The sequence below is a fragment of the Megalopta genalis genome, unplaced genomic scaffold (assembly GCF_051020955.1).
Source record: "Megalopta genalis isolate 19385.01 unplaced genomic scaffold, iyMegGena1_principal scaffold0136, whole genome shotgun sequence".
Taxonomy (NCBI): Eukaryota; Metazoa; Arthropoda; class Insecta; order Hymenoptera; family Halictidae; genus Megalopta; species Megalopta genalis.
In genome coordinates this window covers 322,501-342,500 of record NW_027476205.1, presented here as the reverse complement: position 1 = coordinate 342,500, position 20,000 = coordinate 322,501, and positions in this window count along the sequence as shown.

The following is a 20,000-nucleotide window of genomic DNA, read 5'->3' as shown; positions in this document are numbered from 1 at the left end:
GTACCATTTTCCTACATTAGATTTCGTTCTAAATGCTTAATCCCTATGTAAAAACGTTAGTTAAGCAAGAATATCGTATTTTTAAAAAAATCTAATGATAGGATTTTCCAGAAAATTGAAAAAACCGAAAAATGTCAAGAGTAAAGTGCCATTTTCTGACATTAGATTTCGTTCTAAATGCTTAATCCCTATGTAGAAACGTTAGTTAAGCAAGAATATCGTATTTTTAAAAAAATCTAATGATAGGATTCTTCAGAAAATTGAAAAAACCGTAAAATGTCAAGAGTAAAGTGCCCTTACTTTAAACAATGTATCGTTCTAAATGCTTAATCCCTATGTAAAAAAGTTATTTAAGCAGGAATATGTTATTGAAAAAAATTAGAAAAATTTATTTTAGCCGTAAATCGAAAATAATGGATCGAGCGAATCGGTCGATTGCGCCGAGACGCGCTATGATGCAACAGACGAGCGATTGGAACGCCCGAATATTTTCAAAGTCCCAACGTACCGATCAAGAGTAAAGTACCATTTTCCTACATTAGATTTCGTTCTAAATGCTTAATCCCTATGTAAAAACGTTAGTTAAGCAAGAATATCGTATTTTTAAAAAAATCTAATGATAGGATTTTCCAGAAAAATGAAAAAACCGAAAAATGTCAAGAGTAAAGTGCCATTTTCTGACATTAGATTTCGTTCTAAATGCTTAATCCCTATGTAGAAACGTTAGTTAAGCAAGAATATCGTATTTTTAAAAAAATCTAATGATAGGATTTTTCAGAAAATTGAAAAAACCGTAAAATGTCAAGAGTAAAGTGCCCTTACTTTAAACAATGTATCGTTCTAAATGCTTAATCCCTATGTAAAAAAGTTATTTAAGCAGGAATATGTTATTGAAAAAAATTAGAAAAATTTATTTTAGCCGTAAATCGAAAATAATGGATCGAGCGAATCGCTCGATTGCGCCGAGACGCGCGATGATGCAACAGACGAGCGATTGGAACGCCCGAATATTTTCAAAGTCCCAACGTACCGATCAAGAGTAAAGTACCATTTTCCTACATTAGATTTCGTTCTAAATGCTTAATCCCTATGTAGAAACGTTAGTTAAGCAAGAATATCGTATTTTTAAAAAAATCTAATGATAGGATTTTCCAGAAAATTGAAAAAACCGAAAAATGTCAAGAGTAAAGTGCCATTTTCTGACATTAGATTTCGTTCTAAATGCTTAATCCCTATGTAGAAACGTTAGATAAGCAAGAATATCGTATTTTTAAAAAAATCTAATGATAGGATTTTTCAGAAAATTGAAAAAACCGTAAAATGTCAAGAGTAAAGTGCCCTTATTTTAAACAATCTATCGTTCTAAATGCTTAATCCCTATGTAAAAAAGTTATCTAAGCAAGAATATGTTATTGAATAAAATGAGAAAAATTTATTTTAGCCGTAAATCGAAAATAATGGGTCGAGCGAATCGCTCGATTGCGCCGAGACGCGCTATGATGCAACAGACGAGCGATTGGAACGCCCGAATATTTTCAAAGTCCCAACGTACCGATCAAGAGTAAAGTACCATTTTCCTACATTAGATTTCGTTCTAAATGCTTAATCCCTATGTAGAAACGTTAGTTAAGCAAGAATATCGTATTTTTAAAAAAATCTAATGATAGGATTTTCCAGAAAAATGAAAAAACCGAAAAATGTCAAGAGTAAAGTGCCATTTTCTGACATTAGATTTCGTTCTAAATGCTTAATCCCTATGTAGAAACGTTAGTTAAGCAAGAATATCGTATTTTTAAAAAAATCTAATGATAGGATTTTTCAGAAAATTGAAAAAACCGTAAAATGTCAAGAGTAAAGTGCCCTTACTTTAAACAATATATCGTTCTAAATGCTTAATCCCTATGTAAAAAAGTTATTTAAGCAGGAATATGTTATTGAAAAAAATTAGAAAAATTTATTTTAGCCGTAAATCGAAAATAATGGATCGAGCGAATCGGTCGATTGCGCCGAGACGCGCTATGATGCAACAGACGAGCGATTGGAACGCCCGAATATTTTCAAAGTCCCAACGTACCGATCAAGAGTAAAGTACCATTTTCCTACATTAGATTTCGTTCTAAATGCTTAATCCCTATGTAAAAACGTTAGTTAAGCAAGAATATCGTATTTTTAAAAAAATCTAATGATAGGATTTTCCAGAAAATTGAAAAAACCGAAAAATGTCAAGAGTAAAGTGCCATTTTCTGACATTAGATTTCGTTCTAAATGCTTAATCCCTATGTAGAAACGTTAGTTAAGCAAGAATATCGTATTTTTAAAAAAATCTAATGATAGGATTCTTCAGAAAATTGAAAAAACCGTAAAATGTCAAGAGTAAAGTGCCCTTACTTTAAACAATGTATCGTTCTAAATGCTTAATCCCTATGTAAAAAAGTTATTTAAGCAGGAATATGTTATTGAAAAAAATTAGAAAAATTTATTTTAGCCGTAAATCGAAAATAATGGGGACACCGGAGCTGTTCGAAGCGCCGAGCGCGTCGCGTACGCCCGAATATTTTCAAAGTCCCAACGTACCGATCAAGAGTAAAGTACCATTTTCCTACATTAGATTTCGTTCTAAATGCTTAATCCCTATGTAAAAACGTTAGTTAAGCAAGAATATCGTATTTTTAAAAAAATCTAATGATAGGATTTTCCAGAAAATTGAAAAAACCGAAAAATGTCAAGAGTAAAGTGCCATTTTCTGACATTAGATTTCGTTCTAAATGCTTAATCCCTATGTAGAAACGTTAGTTAAGCAAGAATATCGTATTTTTAAAAAAATCTAATGATAGGATTCTTCAGAAAATTGAAAAAACCGTAAAATGTCAAGAGTAAAGTGCCCTTACTTTAAACAATGTATCGTTCTAAATGCTTAATCCCTATGTAAAAAAGTTATTTAAGCAGGAATATGTTATTGAAAAAAATTAGAAAAATTTATTTTAGCCGTAAATCGAAAATAATGGATCGAGCGAATCGGTCGATTGCGCCGAGACGCGCTATGATGCAACAGACGAGCGATTGGAACGCCCGAATATTTTCAAAGTCCCAACGTACCGATCAAGAGTAAAGTACCATTTTCCTACATTAGATTTCGTTCTAAATGCTTAATCCCTATGTAAAAACGTTAGTTAAGCAAGAATATCGTATTTTTAAAAAAATCTAATGATAGGATTTTCCAGAAAATTGAAAAAACCGAAAAATGTCAAGAGTAAAGTGCCATTTTCTGACATTAGATTTCGTTCTAAATGCTTAATCCCTATGTAGAAACGTTAGTTAAGCAAGAATATCGTATTTTTAAAAAAATCTAATGATAGGATTCTTCAGAAAATTGAAAAAACCGTAAAATGTCAAGAGTAAAGTGCCCTTACTTTAAACAATGTATCGTTCTAAATGCTTAATCCCTATGTAAAAAAGTTATTTAAGCAGGAATATGTTATTGAAAAAAATTAGAAAAATTTATTTTAGCCGTAAATCGAAAATAATGGGGACACCGGAGCTGTTCGAAGCGCCGAGCGCGTCGCGTACGCCCGAATATTTTCAAAGTCCCAACGTACCGATCAAGAGTAAAGTACCATTTTCCTACATTAGATTTCGTTCTAAATGCTTAATCCCTATGTAAAAACGTTAGTTAAGCAAGAATATCGTATTTTTAAAAAAATCTAATGATAGGATTTTCCAGAAAATTGAAAAAACCGAAAAATGTCAAGAGTAAAGTGCCATTTTCTGACATTAGATTTCGTTCTAAATGCTTAATCCCTATGTAGAAACGTTAGTTAAGCAAGAATATCGTATTTTTAAAAAAATCTAATGATAGGATTCTTCAGAAAATTGAAAAAACCGTAAAATGTCAAGAGTAAAGTGCCCTTACTTTAAACAATGTATCGTTCTAAATGCTTAATCCCTATGTAAAAAAGTTATTTAAGCAGGAATATGTTATTGAAAAAAATTAGAAAAATTTATTTTAGCCGTAAATCGAAAATAATGGATCGAGCGAATCGGTCGATTGCGCCGAGACGCGCTATGATGCAACAGACGAGCGATTGGAACGCCCGAATATTTTCAAAGTCCCAACGTACCGATCAAGAGTAAAGTACCATTTTCCTACATTAGATTTCGTTCTAAATGCTTAATCCCTATGTAAAAACGTTAGTTAAGCAAGAATATCCCCCCCCCTGTGTCCGCTACCTTGTCGTGGTGGGGGGGCTTCGTGCCCCAATGATCCTCAAGGCTGTGCCGGCGGGGATTTTATTCCCTGGCAGGTCCTACCTAGCCGGAGTGGCTTGAGGTGAGGGGCCAACTAAAGTCGGACACATACCGTAAACCTGTGGTCATGTTTTACAGGAACGGGGGTCTTGCCTTAGCCGGCTGGACCGCGAGGATGACAACCTCTCTAAAAAATCCCTAGCCCCAAGCAGCGTTGCGCGGTGAAGAGGGCGTAGCTGGAGTCAGCGCCAGCTATGGTTGGTGGGTGCACCAATCGTTAGCGGACAACCCCGGGGTACCTGGCGATCCCCCGGGCGTATTAGCCTTCCCCGGGTATGGCGGCTCTACCCGGGGTGACCTCCTTTCCGACCACACTCGTGGGATTTATCATGGATAGTTCACAAAAAAAAACCGGGGAGGGGGGAAACGAGAGGGAGGAGGAGGCGCGCGTAGCTAGCGTGCGCCTCGAGCGCATGGATGGGTCGGTGTTGCGGGAACTTCCCGCAACACGCGGCAGAGAGAGGTCCGCTTTGGACCTTGGCGAATGCGATGCGGGAGAGGAGTCCGACCACTCGGTCTCCTCTCACCGCTCTTCGCAGAGCGCCCCTGGCTCCTCAATAGGGAGGAAGCGGGGAAGGCCGCCAACAACTGGGCAGTACGTTGGCCTCTATGAGGCCAAACGTAAGTTGACGGAGGTCAACAAGGGCCTCATCGCGGCGATCTTCGACCCGGTGGCCCCGGGGCCGCAGCCCGGGAGATCGGTCGACCCACTTCCGGACGAGGTGGAGGTCGCCGCGAATCTTCGCAGTCGTCCGACGCGGGACGTGGCGGCGTCAATAATGGAGAGCCTGGCCGAAGTGGCCAGGATCTCCAGCGCAACAAGGGAGTTGCGGCCGGCCACGGTGCGGGTCCTGCAGGCGGCGGCCCTGAACAGCCGGGCGGGCGTTGCGGAGCTGACCATGAGGTCAGCTTCCGACGCCACCCGGCTGTTGGAAGCAGAGAACGCTCTCCTCAGAGAGCAGATGGCGGAGTTGCGGACCGAGGTGGCCCGACTCCGTCAGGCGGTGGAGGCGAAGCCGGCAGCAGCCGAGATGCCTCCGCCGCCGGCTCCTGAGGGGGGCACGGGGCCGCTGGTTGGCGCCGGCGCCCGAGGGCCCCAACGCCCTGGGCGAGGGAAGCCCTTGCCGGCGTCCGCAGCGGTGCCGGCAAACTTGCTGCAACAGATCGGCTCCCTGATCGATGCCAAGCTGGCATCGTTCAGGAGGGAGCTGATCCCGCGGATGCAGGATCCGCGGTCGGTGCCGCCCGTGCCGCCCGCCCCCAGCCCGTCGATAGGCAAGAAAGGGGGGAGAAAGGGTGGCAGTGGAGGAGGGGCTACGTCCGCTAAGGCGGCGCAGATGCAGCCCCCACAGCAGAGGGCTGCCTCTGCTGTTGTGCCGCCCTCCACCACACCTCCTACTGAGCTGTGGTCGAGGGTAGTTGGCCGAAGGGCCAAAAAGGCGGCTGCCGCAGCTAAACCTGCGGCGGCTGCCAAGGCCTCTTCGGCCGGGAGGGCGGCGAAACGGGTGGCACCGGCTGCCCCGAAGAAGGCTCCCCTGCCGCCGCGTCCGCCCCGCACGGCTGCCGTTACGATAACGGTACCGGCCGGCGGGGCGATGACGTACGCCGAGGCGATGGCCACTGCCAGGTCGAAGGTTGACCTGGCAGAGATTGGCATCGCCTCGTTAAAGCCCAGGAGAGCGGTGACGGGGGGGATCATTTTGGAGGTCCCCGGGGCTGATGGGGCAGCTAAGGCCACTGCCCTAGCTGCGAAGATGGCGGACGCGCTGGCGGGAACCGGCGTGAAGGTCGCGCGCCCAATTAAGAAGGCCGATCTAAGGGTGCGCGGCCTGGTCGACTCGACCACGCCGGAGGAGGTTGCCGTGGCCGTCGCCCATGTAGGAGGGTGCGACCGGGGGGATGTTAAGACCGGCGAAATCCGGTCTTCCCCCTCCGGTTTGGGCACCCTCTGGGTCCAGTGCCCTGCTGCGGCCGCGCGTAAAGTTGCGGTCGCGGGCAAGCTCACGGTCGGCTGGACCCGGGCGACGGTGGAGGCCCTCAGCGCCCGGCCCCTGCAGTGCTATCGCTGCCTTGGCCTAGGCCACACAACTCAGCGATGCACTGCGGCCGAGGATCGTTCCGACTGCTGCTTTGGGTGCGGCAGTCGGGACCACAAGGTGGCCGGCTGTACGGCGAAGCCCAACTGCCCGCTCTGTGCGGGAGCGGGCAAGCCGGCCGGCCACCGCCTCGGTAGCCGGGCGTGCCCCGCCAGCGCGAAACGCGGCAGGGGCAGTAGGGGGAGGAAATCCGCGGTGGCCAAGGCGACGGCCACCGTGGCTACTAAGCCAAAGGTGGCACCCAAAGGTGCCACCGTCGCGCCCGCGGGGGCGGATGGGGCCAAAGAGGCCCCAGACGCCACCGCTCCCGCGGCGGCGATGGAGGTGGAGGCCTGCCCGTAATGGGGCCCAAGGGCCCTATAATACAGGCCAACCTGAACCGCTCGGCCAGGGCACAGGACCTCCTGGTGCAATTCCTGGCCGAGCGGGGTGCCGGGTTGGCCGTAGCGGCGGAGCCGTACAGGATTCCCGATCATCCACATTGGATGGGGGACCTGAGCGGCTCCGCCGTTATAATATGGGTAGGCCGGCCGGGGTCCCCGGCGTGCTCCGTTATCGAGCGCGGTCGGGGATACCTGGCCGTTGACTGGGGCGGCACCGCGGTTGTGGCGATCTATGCACCTCCAAGGTGGTCCCTCGAGGAGTTTGTGCAGTATCTGGACGGGGTGGGGAGATGCGTCTCCCGCTGCCAGCCCCGTCCGGTGCTGGTCCTGGGGGACTTCAACGCCAAGTCGCCGGCTTGGGGTTCCCCCAGGACGAACCCGAGGGGCCGGGAGGTGCTTGACTGGGCGGCGGGACTCGAGCTCCGTCTTCTAAACACGGGCTCGGTCCATACGTGCGTGCGGCATAATGGGGGGTCCATCGTTGACCTTTCATGGGCAACGCCCCCCGCCGCGCGCCGTATTACGGGGTGGGGGGTGGCGGAGGAGGTCGAGACACTGTCTGACCACAGGTACATTGTTCTCGGCCTCTCCGCCGCCCCATCGACGCCCCGACGTCGCCCCGCTGATGAGGGATCGCCTCAGCCGCGGTGGGCGCTAAAGCGCCTCGACCAGGACGCCCTGATGGCGGCAGCCCACGTCGTGGCCTGGCCAGCAACACCGGCCGGGCCAGTCGACGGGACAAGGGAGGCCCAATGGTTCCGGGGCGCAATGACGTCCATTTGCGACGTCGCCATGCCCCGGGCCAGGGTTTTCCCGAGGAAGGCGGTGTACTGGTGGTCGCGCGCGATAGCGGATTTGCGCACAGAGTGCGTTCGCGCGCGACGCCAGTACGCCCGCGCCCGTCGACGACGGCGTTCCGACGTGGAGCTGGCTATCCAGCTGTATGGGCGATACAGGGAGAAGGTGGTCGCCCTGCAGCTGGCCATCAGGCAAGCAAAGAGCCAGGCCTGGCGCGACCTTCTCGGCACTATCAACCGAGATCCATGGGGGCGCCCATATAAAATGGCGATGGGACGATTACGTCCCTGGGCGCCCCCTCTGACGGAGAGCCTGGATCCGGGGATGCTCGGACGGGTCGTGGACGCGCTATTCCCCGTCAGCGGGGAGGCGTCCCGGCCCGTCCCTCAGCTAGAGGGACACGAGTGGTCCCCGGATCTGGAGGTCGCGCCGGAGGAAATGGCCGGGGTAGTCAAATGGCTCCGGGGCAAGAATACTGCCCCGGGGCCGGACGGTATCCCCGGCCGGGTCTGGCTGCTTGCCATGGGCGTCCTGGGCGAGAGGCTTAGAGGCCTCTACTCCGGGCTCCTGAGGTCCGGGGTGTTCCCGGACCTCTGGAGGAGAAGTCGGATGGTCCTCTTAAGGAAGGATGGGAGGCCTGCGGATTCTCCCTCCGCGTACCGGCCCATTTGCCTCCTGGACGAGGTGGGCAAGATCTTTGAAAAGATCATTGCTGCCCGCCTCGCCAGGCACCTGTCCCGCGTTGGCCCCGATCTGGCGGACTGCCAGTTCGGCTTCCGGGAGGGGCGATCGACGGTCGATGCAATCGACCGTCTAAAGTCCCTCTCGGACAATGCCGTGGCACGGGGCGGGGTGTGCTTGGCGGTGTCGATAGACATCGTCAATGCGTTTAACACCCTGCCCTGGTCCGCCATTAGGGAGGCCCTGGTTGAACACCAGGTGCCTCCCTATCTGAGACGGGTAATCGGGGCCTACCTGCGGGGCAGGTGGGTGGAATACCCGGGCCGGTACGGGACGATACGGAGGGAAGTGGACTGCGGGGTCCCACAGGGGTCCGTGTTAGGACCACTCCTGTGGGACCTGGGATATAACGCAGTCCTGAGGGCCTCCCTACCCGACGGTGCCACCCTCATCTGCTATGCAGATGACACATTGGTGGTCGCCGTCGGGGACACCTTCGAGAGGACCATCCGACGAGCGGAAGTTGCGGTGGCAGCCGTCGTCGCGAGGATCCACGGTCTGGGGCTGAAGGTGGCCCCGGAGAAGGCCGAGGCCGTCTGGTTTGGACGGCCTTGGTCTCGGCCACGGGCCAGATCGTGGATCTGGGTTGGAGGAGCCTGCGTCGAGGTGAAGTCCGAGATCAAGTATCTCGGACTGATCCTCGACAGCCACTGGAGGTTCGGAGCACATTTCGGCCGCCTCGTCCCCCGAGTTGAGAGGGCGGCGGCCGCGTTAGGCCGCCTGTTGCCCAATATCGGGGGACCGGGCGATATGGTGCGCCGCCTATACCTAGGCGTGGTGCGGTCAATGGTATTATACGGCGCCCCGATTTGGGCGCCGTCCGTGAGGGCAAGCCGGCGCAGCACATTGTTGTTGCGCCGGCTTCAGAGGCAAATGGCCCTTCGCCTCATACGGGGGTACCGCACCACGTCTACCGTGGCGGCGCTTGCTCTGGCGGGAGAAATTCCCTTCGAGCTGCAGGCGGCGATGCGCGCCTATGTCTATAGGCGCATATGCATCGCTGGCCGGGCTCGGGGGGACCCGCCGGAGCAAGAGGCGGTCGGGGGCTTCGAGCTCCAGGCCCGGGGACTAGCGCTCGCCAGGTGGCATGCGGAGCTTTGTTCCCATGCCGCCGAGCGCGTCCCCGGGGCTCTCCTGCCGCACTTCACCACGTGGCGGGAGAGGCGGTTTGGCAGGCTCTCCTACCGTGCGACGCAGGTATTCACCGGGCATGGCTGCTTCGGTGTCTACCTGTGTCGCATCGGTCGGGAAGCGACGACGGTGTGCCACCACTGTGGCGCGGAGGAGGACTCGGCGCAGCATACACTGGAGGTGTGCCCCGCCTTTTCAGTGCTGCGCCGAGTCCTAAGACGGGAAGTTGGTCGCGACCTCGCTCTCTCCAGCTTAGTTGGGGCCATGCTGGAGAGCCCAAGAAAATGGGCGGCAGCCATCGCCTTCTGCGAAGAGGTGATGCTGCAGAAGGAGGCTGCCGAGCGGGGTCGCCGTGAGCGGGGGGTGCGGCGTGTGCGCCCACGCCTAGAGCCCCCCTCCCCGAGCAGATGAGAATAGGCGGGCGGCGGGTGTACCAGATTACTGGTTTAATTGCCCGCCGCCCGCCAACCCCCCCCCCCCAACTGAAGCTGTCCTCCCCAAAGTGGGAGTGACGAGGCGGTGTGGGGTGCGGTCCCCCGCACCGCCGAAGCAAGATGATTCATGGGGGGAGTATAAATCTCCCCCCCGGGACGCGGCCGGCCATCGCCATTCCATCCTGGTGGCCGGCCAGGCGAGGGGGAGCCGCGGTTGTGTTCTGTAAGAGTTCCCGTGGCTCCCCCGCTACTCGCCAGCGCCCTAGGCCGCCGTGGGGGTTTTAGCGGGTCAAAACCCGCACTACCCCCGCCCCGCCCCTCGGGCGGGACGGGGGTGTCTGACCAGCAGATTTCCCCCACGTTAAACAAAAAAAAAAAAAAAAAAAGCGCGTCGCGTACGCCCGAATATTTTCAAAGTCCCAACGTACCGATCAAGAGTAAAGTACCATTTTCCTACATTAGATTTCGTTCTAAATGCTTAATCCCTATGTAAAAACGTTAGTTAAGCAAGAATATCGTATTTTTAAAAAAATCTAATGATAGGATTTTCCAGAAAATTGAAAAAACCGAAAAATGTCAAGAGTAAAGTGCCATTTTCTGACATTAGATTTCGTTCTAAATGCTTAATCCCTATGTAGAAACGTTAGTTAAGCAAGAATATCGTATTTTTAAAAAAATCTAATGATAGGATTCTTCAGAAAATTGAAAAAACCGTAAAATGTCAAGAGTAAAGTGCCCTTACTTTAAACAATGTATCGTTCTAAATGCTTAATCCCTATGTAAAAAAGTTATTTAAGCAGGAATATGTTATTGAAAAAAATTAGAAAAATTTATTTTAGCCGTAAATCGAAAATAATGGATCGAGCGAATCGGTCGATTGCGCCGAGACGCGCTATGATGCAACAGACGAGCGATTGGAACGCCCGAATATTTTCAAAGTCCCAACGTACCGATCAAGAGTAAAGTACCATTTTCCTACATTAGATTTCGTTCTAAATGCTTAATCCCTATGTAAAAACGTTAGTTAAGCAAGAATATCGTATTTTTAAAAAAATCTAATGATAGGATTTTCCAGAAAATTGAAAAAACCGAAAAATGTCAAGAGTAAAGTGCCATTTTCTGACATTAGATTTCGTTCTAAATGCTTAATCCCTATGTAGAAACGTTAGTTAAGCAAGAATATCGTATTTTTAAAAAAATCTAATGATAGGATTCTTCAGAAAATTGAAAAAACCGTAAAATGTCAAGAGTAAAGTGCCCTTACTTTAAACAATGTATCGTTCTAAATGCTTAATCCCTATGTAAAAAAGTTATTTAAGCAGGAATATGTTATTGAAAAAAATTAGAAAAATTTATTTTAGCCGTAAATCGAAAATAATGGGGACACCGGAGCTGTTCGAAGCGCCGAGCGCGTCGCGTACGCCCGAATATTTTCAAAGTCCCAACGTACCGATCAAGAGTAAAGTACCATTTTCCTACATTAGATTTCGTTCTAAATGCTTAATCCCTATGTAAAAACGTTAGTTAAGCAAGAATATCGTATTTTTAAAAAAATCTAATGATAGGATTTTTCAGAAAATTGAAAAAACCGTAAAATGTCAAGAGTAAAGTGCCCTTACTTTAAACAATGTATCGTTCTAAATGCTTAATCCCTATGTAAAAAAGTTATTTAAGCAGGAATATGTTATTGAAAAAAATTAGAAAAATTTATTTTAGCCGTAAATCGAAAATAATGGATCGAGCGAATCGGTCGATTGCGCCGAGACGCGCTATGATGCAACAGACGAGCGATTGGAACGCCCGAATATTTTCAAAGTCCCAACGTACCGATCAAGAGTAAAGTACCATTTTCCTACATTAGATTTCGTTCTAAATGCTTAATCCCTATGTAAAAACGTTAGTTAAGCAAGAATATCGTATTTTTAAAAAAATCTAATGATAGGATTTTCCAGAAAATTGAAAAAACCGAAAAATGTCAAGAGTAAAGTGCCATTTTCTGACATTAGATTTCGTTCTAAATGCTTAATCCCTATGTAGAAACGTTAGTTAAGCAAGAATATCGTATTTTTAAAAAAATCTAATGATAGGATTTTTCAGAAAATTGAAAAAACCGTAAAATGTCAAGAGTAAAGTGCCCTTACTTTAAACAATGTATCGTTCTAAATGCTTAATCCCTATGTAAAAAAGTTATTTAAGCAGGAATATGTTATTGAAAAAAATTAGAAAAATTTATTTTAGCCGTAAATCGAAAATAATGGATCGAGCGAATCGGTCGATTGCGCCGAGACGCGCTATGATGCAACAGACGAGCGATTGGAACGCCCGAATATTTTCAAAGTCCCAACGTACCGATCAAGAGTAAAGTACCATTTTCCTACATTAGATTTCGTTCTAAATGCTTAATCCCTATGTAAAAACGTTAGTTAAGCAAGAATATCGTATTTTTAAAAAAATCTAATGATAGGATTTTCCAGAAAATTGAAAAAACCGAAAAATGTCAAGAGTAAAGTGCCATTTTCTGACATTAGATTTCGTTCCAAATGCTTAATCCCTATGTAGAAACGTTAGTTAAGCAAGAATATCGTATTTTTAAAAAAATCTAATGATAGGATTTTTCAGAAAATTGAAAAAACCGTAAAATGTCAAGAGTAAAGTGCCCTTACTTTAAACAATGTATCGTTCTAAATGCTTAATCCCTATGTAAAAAAGTTATTTAAGCAGGAATATGTTATTGAAAAAAATTAGAAAAATTTATTTTAGCCGTAAATCGAAAATAATGGATCGAGCGAATCGCTCGATTGCGCCGAGACGCGCTATGATGCAACAGACGAGCGATTGGAACGCCCGAATATTTTCAAAGTCCCAACGTACCGATCAAGAGTAAAGTACCATTTTCCTACATTAGATTTCGTTCTAAATGCTTAATCCCTATGTAGAAACGTTAGTTAAGCAAGAATATCGTATTTTTAAAAAAATCTAATGATAGGATTTTCCAGAAAATTGAAAAAACCGAAAAATGTCAAGAGTAAAGTGCCATTTTCTGACATTAGATTTCGTTCTAAATGCTTAATCCCTATGTAGAAACGTTAGTTAAGCAAGAATATCGTATTTTTAAAAAAATCTAATGATAGGATTCTTCAGAAAATTGAAAAAACCGTAAAATGTCAAGAGTAAAGTGCCCTTACTTTAAACAATGTATCGTTCTAAATGCTTAATCCCTATGTAAAAAAGTTATTTAAGCAGGAATATGTTATTGAAAAAAATTAGAAAAATTTATTTTAGCCGTAAATCGAAAATAATGGATCGAGCGAATCGGTCGATTGCGCCGAGACGCGCTATGATGCAACAGACGAGCGATTGGAACGCCCGAATATTTTCAAAGTCCCAACGTACCGATCAAGAGTAAAGTACCATTTTCCTACATTAGATTTCGTTCTAAATGCTTAATCCCTATGTAAAAACGTTAGTTAAGCAAGAATATCGTATTTTTAAAAAAATCTAATGATAGGATTTTCCAGAAAATTGAAAAAACCGAAAAATGTCAAGAGTAAAGTGCCATTTTCTGACATTAGATTTCGTTCTAAATGCTTAATCCCTATGTAGAAACGTTAGTTAAGCAAGAATATCGTATTTTTAAAAAAATCTAATGATAGGATTCTTCAGAAAATTGAAAAAACCGTAAAATGTCAAGAGTAAAGTGCCCTTACTTTAAACAATGTATCGTTCTAAATGCTTAATCCCTATGTAAAAAAGTTATTTAAGCAGGAATATGTTATTGAAAAAAATTAGAAAAATTTATTTTAGCCGTAAATCGAAAATAATGGATCGAGCGAATCGGTCGATTGCGCCGAGACGCGCTATGATGCAACAGACGAGCGATTGGAACGCCCGAATATTTTCAAAGTCCCAACGTACCGATCAAGAGTAAAGTACCATTTTCCTACATTAGATTTCGTTCTAAATGCTTAATCCCTATGTAAAAACGTTAGTTAAGCAAGAATATCGTATTTTTAAAAAAATCTAATGATAGGATTTTCCAGAAAATTGAAAAAACCGAAAAATGTCAAGAGTAAAGTGCCATTTTCTGACATTAGATTTCGTTCTAAATGCTTAATCCCTATGTAGAAACGTTAGTTAAGCAAGAATATCGTATTTTTAAAAAAATCTAATGATAGGATTCTTCAGAAAATTGAAAAAACCGTAAAATGTCAAGAGTAAAGTGCCCTTACTTTAAACAATGTATCGTTCTAAATGCTTAATCCCTATGTAAAAAAGTTATTTAAGCAGGAATATGTTATTGAAAAAAATTAGAAAAATTTATTTTAGCCGTAAATCGAAAATAATGGATCGAGCGAATCGGTCGATTGCGCCGAGACGCGCTATGATGCAACAGACGAGCGATTGGAACGCCCGAATATTTTCAAAGTCCCAACGTACCGATCAAGAGTAAAGTACCATTTTCCTACATTAGATTTCGTTCTAAATGCTTAATCCCTATGTAAAAACGTTAGTTAAGCAAGAATATCGTATTTTTAAAAAAATCTAATGATAGGATTTTCCAGAAAATTGAAAAAACCGAAAAATGTCAAGAGTAAAGTGCCATTTTCTGACATTAGATTTCGTTCTAAATGCTTAATCCCTATGTAGAAACGTTAGTTAAGCAAGAATATCGTATTTTTAAAAAAATCTAATGATAGGATTCTTCAGAAAATTGAAAAAACCGTAAAATGTCAAGAGTAAAGTGCCCTTACTTTAAACAATGTATCGTTCTAAATGCTTAATCCCTATGTAAAAAAGTTATTTAAGCAGGAATATGTTATTGAAAAAAATTAGAAAAATTTATTTTAGCCGTAAATCGAAAATAATGGGGACACCGGAGCTGTTCGAAGCGCCGAGCGCGTCGCGTACGCCCGAATATTTTCAAAGTCCCAACGTACCGATCAAGAGTAAAGTACCATTTTCCTACATTAGATTTCGTTCTAAATGCTTAATCCCTATGTAAAAACGTTAGTTAAGCAAGAATATCGTATTTTTAAAAAAATCTAATGATAGGATTTTCCAGAAAATTGAAAAAACCGAAAAATGTCAAGAGTAAAGTGCCATTTTCTGACATTAGATTTCGTTCTAAATGCTTAATCCCTATGTAGAAACGTTAGTTAAGCAAGAATATCGTATTTTTAAAAAAATCTAATGATAGGATTCTTCAGAAAATTGAAAAAACCGTAAAATGTCAAGAGTAAAGTGCCCTTACTTTAAACAATGTATCGTTCTAAATGCTTAATCCCTATGTAAAAAAGTTATTTAAGCAGGAATATGTTATTGAAAAAAATTAGAAAAATTTATTTTAGCCGTAAATCGAAAATAATGGATCGAGCGAATCGGTCGATTGCGCCGAGACGCGCTATGATGCAACAGACGAGCGATTGGAACGCCCGAATATTTTCAAAGTCCCAACGTACCGATCAAGAGTAAAGTACCATTTTCCTACATTAGATTTCGTTCTAAATGCTTAATCCCTATGTAAAAACGTTAGTTAAGCAAGAATATCGTATTTTTAAAAAAATCTAATGATAGGATTTTCCAGAAAATTGAAAAAACCGAAAAATGTCAAGAGTAAAGTGCCATTTTCTGACATTAGATTTCGTTCTAAATGCTTAATCCCTATGTAGAAACGTTAGTTAAGCAAGAATATCGTATTTTTAAAAAAATCTAATGATAGGATTTTTCAGAAAATTGAAAAAACCGTAAAATGTCAAGAGTAAAGTGCCCTTACTTTAAACAATGTATCGTTCTAAATGCTTAATCCCTATGTAAAAAAGTTATTTAAGCAGGAATATGTTATTGAAAAAAATTAGAAAAATTTATTTTAGCCGTAAATCGAAAATAATGGATCGAGCGAATCGGTCGATTGCGCCGAGACGCGCTATGATGCAACAGACGAGCGATTGGAACGCCCGAATATTTTCAAAGTCCCAACGTACCGATCAAGAGTAAAGTACCATTTTCCTACATTAGATTTCGTTCTAAATGCTTAATCCCTATGTAAAAACGTTAGTTAAGCAAGAATATCGTATTTTTAAAAAAATCTAATGATAGGATTTTCCAGAAAATTGAAAAAACCGAAAAATGTCAAGAGTAAAGTGCCATTTTCTGACATTAGATTTCGTTCTAAATGCTTAATCCCTATGTAGAAACGTTAGTTAAGCAAGAATATCGTATTTTTAAAAAAATCTAATGATAGGATTCTTCAGAAAATTGAAAAAACCGTAAAATGTCAAGAGTAAAGTGCCCTTACTTTAAACAATGTATCGTTCTAAATGCTTAATCCCTATGTAAAAAAGTTATTTAAGCAGGAATATGTTATTGAAAAAAATTAGAAAAATTTATTTTAGCCGTAAATCGAAAATAATGGGGACACCGGAGCTGTTCGAAGCGCCGAGCGCGTCGCGTACGCCCGAATATTTTCAAAGTCCCAACGTACCGATCAAGAGTAAAGTACCATTTTCCTACATTAGATTTCGTTCTAAATGCTTAATCCCTATGTAAAAACGTTAGTTAAGCAAGAATATCGTATTTTTAAAAAAATCTAATGATAGGATTTTCCAGAAAATTGAAAAAACCGAAAAATGTCAAGAGTAAAGTGCCATTTTCTGACATTAGATTTCGTTCTAAATGCTTAATCCCTATGTAGAAACGTTAGTTAAGCAAGAATATCGTATTTTTAAAAAAATCTAATGATAGGATTCTTCAGAAAATTGAAAAAACCGTAAAATGTCAAGAGTAAAGTGCCCTTACTTTAAACAATGTATCGTTCTAAATGCTTAATCCCTATGTAAAAAAGTTATTTAAGCAGGAATATGTTATTGAAAAAAATTAGAAAAATTTATTTTAGCCGTAAATCGAAAATAATGGATCGAGCGAATCGCTCGATTGCGCCGAGACGCGCTATGATGCAACAGACGAGCGATTGGAACGCCCGAATATTTTCAAAGTCCCAACGTACCGATCAAGAGTAAAGTACCATTTTCCTACATTAGATTTCGTTCTAAATGCTTAATCCCTATGTAGAAACGTTAGTTAAGCAAGAATATCGTATTTTTAAAAAAATCTAATGATAGGATTTTCCAGAAAATTGAAAAAACCGAAAAATGTCAAGAGTAAAGTGCCATTTTCTGACATTAGATTTCGTTCTAAATGCTTAATCCCTATGTAGAAACGTTAGATAAGCAAGAATATCGTATTTTTAAAAAAATCTAATGATAGGATTTTTCAGAAAATTGAAAAAACCGTAAAATGTCAAGAGTAAAGTGCCCTTATTTTAAACAATCTATCGTTCTAAATGCTTAATCCCTATGTAAAAAAGTTATCTAAGCAAGAATATGTTATTGAATAAAATGAGAAAAATTTATTTTAGCCGTAAATCGAAAAGAAGTCTGTTCGTTTCTCTGTCTCTCTCGCGCGATCGAACTATCGATGTTTCCCGGCAAACTATTGGGAGTTTAATTAAACTTTATACATGAAATTACTCGTTCTGATCCCCGCTACACAGCCGTATACTTTTTATAATTTTGTGGAATCGGGAACCTTGAAATATTTATCATAACGCGGATCGACTGTCTCTGTCTCTTTCTAGATCGGAAGAATCGATGTTTCCCGGCAAACTATTGGGAGTTTAATTAAACTTTATACATGAAATTACTCGTTCTGATCCCCGCTACACAGCCGTATACTTTTTATAATTTTGTGGAATCGGGAACCTCGAAATATTTATCATAACGCGGATCGACTGTCTCTGTCTCTTTCTAGATCGGAAGAATCGATGTTTCCCGGCAAACTATTGGGAGTTTAATTAAACTTTATACATGAAATTACTCGTTCTGATCCCTGCTACACAGCCGTATACTTTTTATAATTTTGTGGAATCGGGAACCTTGAAATATTTATCATAACGCGGATCGACTGTCTCTGTCTCTTTCTAGATCGGAAGAATCGATGTTTCCCGGCAAACTATTGGGAGATTAATTAAACTTTATACATGAAATTACTCGTTTTGATCCCCGCTACACAGCCGTATACTTTTTATAATTTTGTGGAATCGGGAACCTTGAAATATTTATCATAACGCGGATCGACTGTCTCTGTCTCTTTCTAGATCGGAAGAATCGATGTTTCCCGGCAAACTATTGGGAGTTTAATTAAACTTTATACATGAAATTACTCGTTCTGATCCCCGCTACACAGCCGTATACTTTTTATAATTTTGTGGGATCGGGAACCTTGAAATATTTATCATAACGCGGATCGACTGTCTCTGTCTCTTTCTAGATCGGAAGAATCGATGTTTCCCGGCAAACTATTGGGAGTTTAATTAAACTTTATACATGAAATTACTCGTTCTGATCCCTGCTACACAGCCGTATACTTTTTATAATTTTGTGGAATCGGGAACCTTGAAATATTTATCATAACGCGGATCGACTGTCTCTGTCTCTTTCTAGATCGGAAGAATCGATGTTTCCCGGCAAACTATTGGGAGATTAATTAAACTTTATAGATGAAATTACTCGTTTTGATCCCCGCTACACAGCCGTATAATTTTTATAATTTTGTGGAATCGGGAACCTCGAAATATTTATCATAACGCGGATCGACTGTCTCTGTCTCTTTCTAGATCGGAAGAATCGATGTTTCCCGGCAAACTATTGGGAGATTAATTAAACTTTATACATGAAATTACTCGTTTTGATCCCCGCTACACAGCCGTATACTTTTTATAATTTTGTGGAATCGGGAACCTTGAAATATTTATCATAACGCGGATCGACTGTCTCTGTCTCTTTCTAGATCGGAAGAATCGATGTTTCCCGGCAAACTATTGGGAGTTTAATTAAACTTTATACATGAAATTACTCGTTCTGATCCCCGCTACACAGCCGTATACTTTTTATAATTTTGTGGAATCGGGAACCTTGAAATATTTATCATAACGCGGATCGACTGTCTCTGTCTCTTTCTAGATCGGAAGAATCGATGTTTCCCGGCAAACTATTGGGAGTTTAATTAAACTTTATACATGAAATTACTCGTTCTGATCCCTGCTACACAGCCGTATACTTTTTATAATTTTGTGGAATCGGGAACCTCGAAATATTTATCATAACGCGGATCGACTGTCTCTGTCTCTTTCTAGATCGGAAGAATCGATGTTTCCCGGCAAACTATTGGGAGATTAATTAAACTTTTTACATGAAATTACTCGTTTTGATCCCCGCTACACAGCCGTATACTTTTTATAATTTTGTGGAATCGGGAACCTTGAAATATTTATCATAACGCGGATCGACTGTCTCTGTCTCTTTCTAGATCGGAAGAATCGATGTTTCCCGGCAAACTATTGGGAGTTTAATTAAACTTTATACATGAAATTACTCGTTCTGATCCCTGCTACACAGCCGTATACTTTTTATAATTTTGTGGAATCGGGAACCTTGAAATATTTATCATAACGCGGATCGACTGTCTCTGTCTCTTTCTAGATCGGAAGAATCGATGTTTCCCGGCAAACTAATGGGATATTAATTAAACTTTATACACGAAATTACTCGTTTTGATCCCTGCTACACAGCCGTATACTTTTTATAATTTTGTGGAATCGGGAACCTTGAAATATTTAACATAACGCGGATCGTCTATCTCTGTCTCTTTCTAGATCGGAAGAATCGATGTTTCCCGGCAAACTAATGGGAGTTTAATTAAACTTTATGCATCAAATCATTCAGTTTGACTCCTGCAACACAACCAAACACTCTCTGTAATTTTCTGAACTGAAAAACCACTGAAATTGCGCTCGAAATGCGGAGCGACGGGTCGACGCGTCTGCACTGTGCGACAGCTAGTCAAAACGTCCGAACAGCGTATTGTTTTCGATCTCTTGGTATAATATTCGTATTCCTTGCTGTGTATAGCTTCCGATCGATTATTGCAATGGTCAAAGTTCCAGCGGCGTAATGCTTTCCATAAGATTACATTAATATAACCAGCGGCATATTGCTTTCTATCTTGTAATGAAAATTTTATAACCAAGTACCAACGGCGTATTGCTTTCGTTCGGA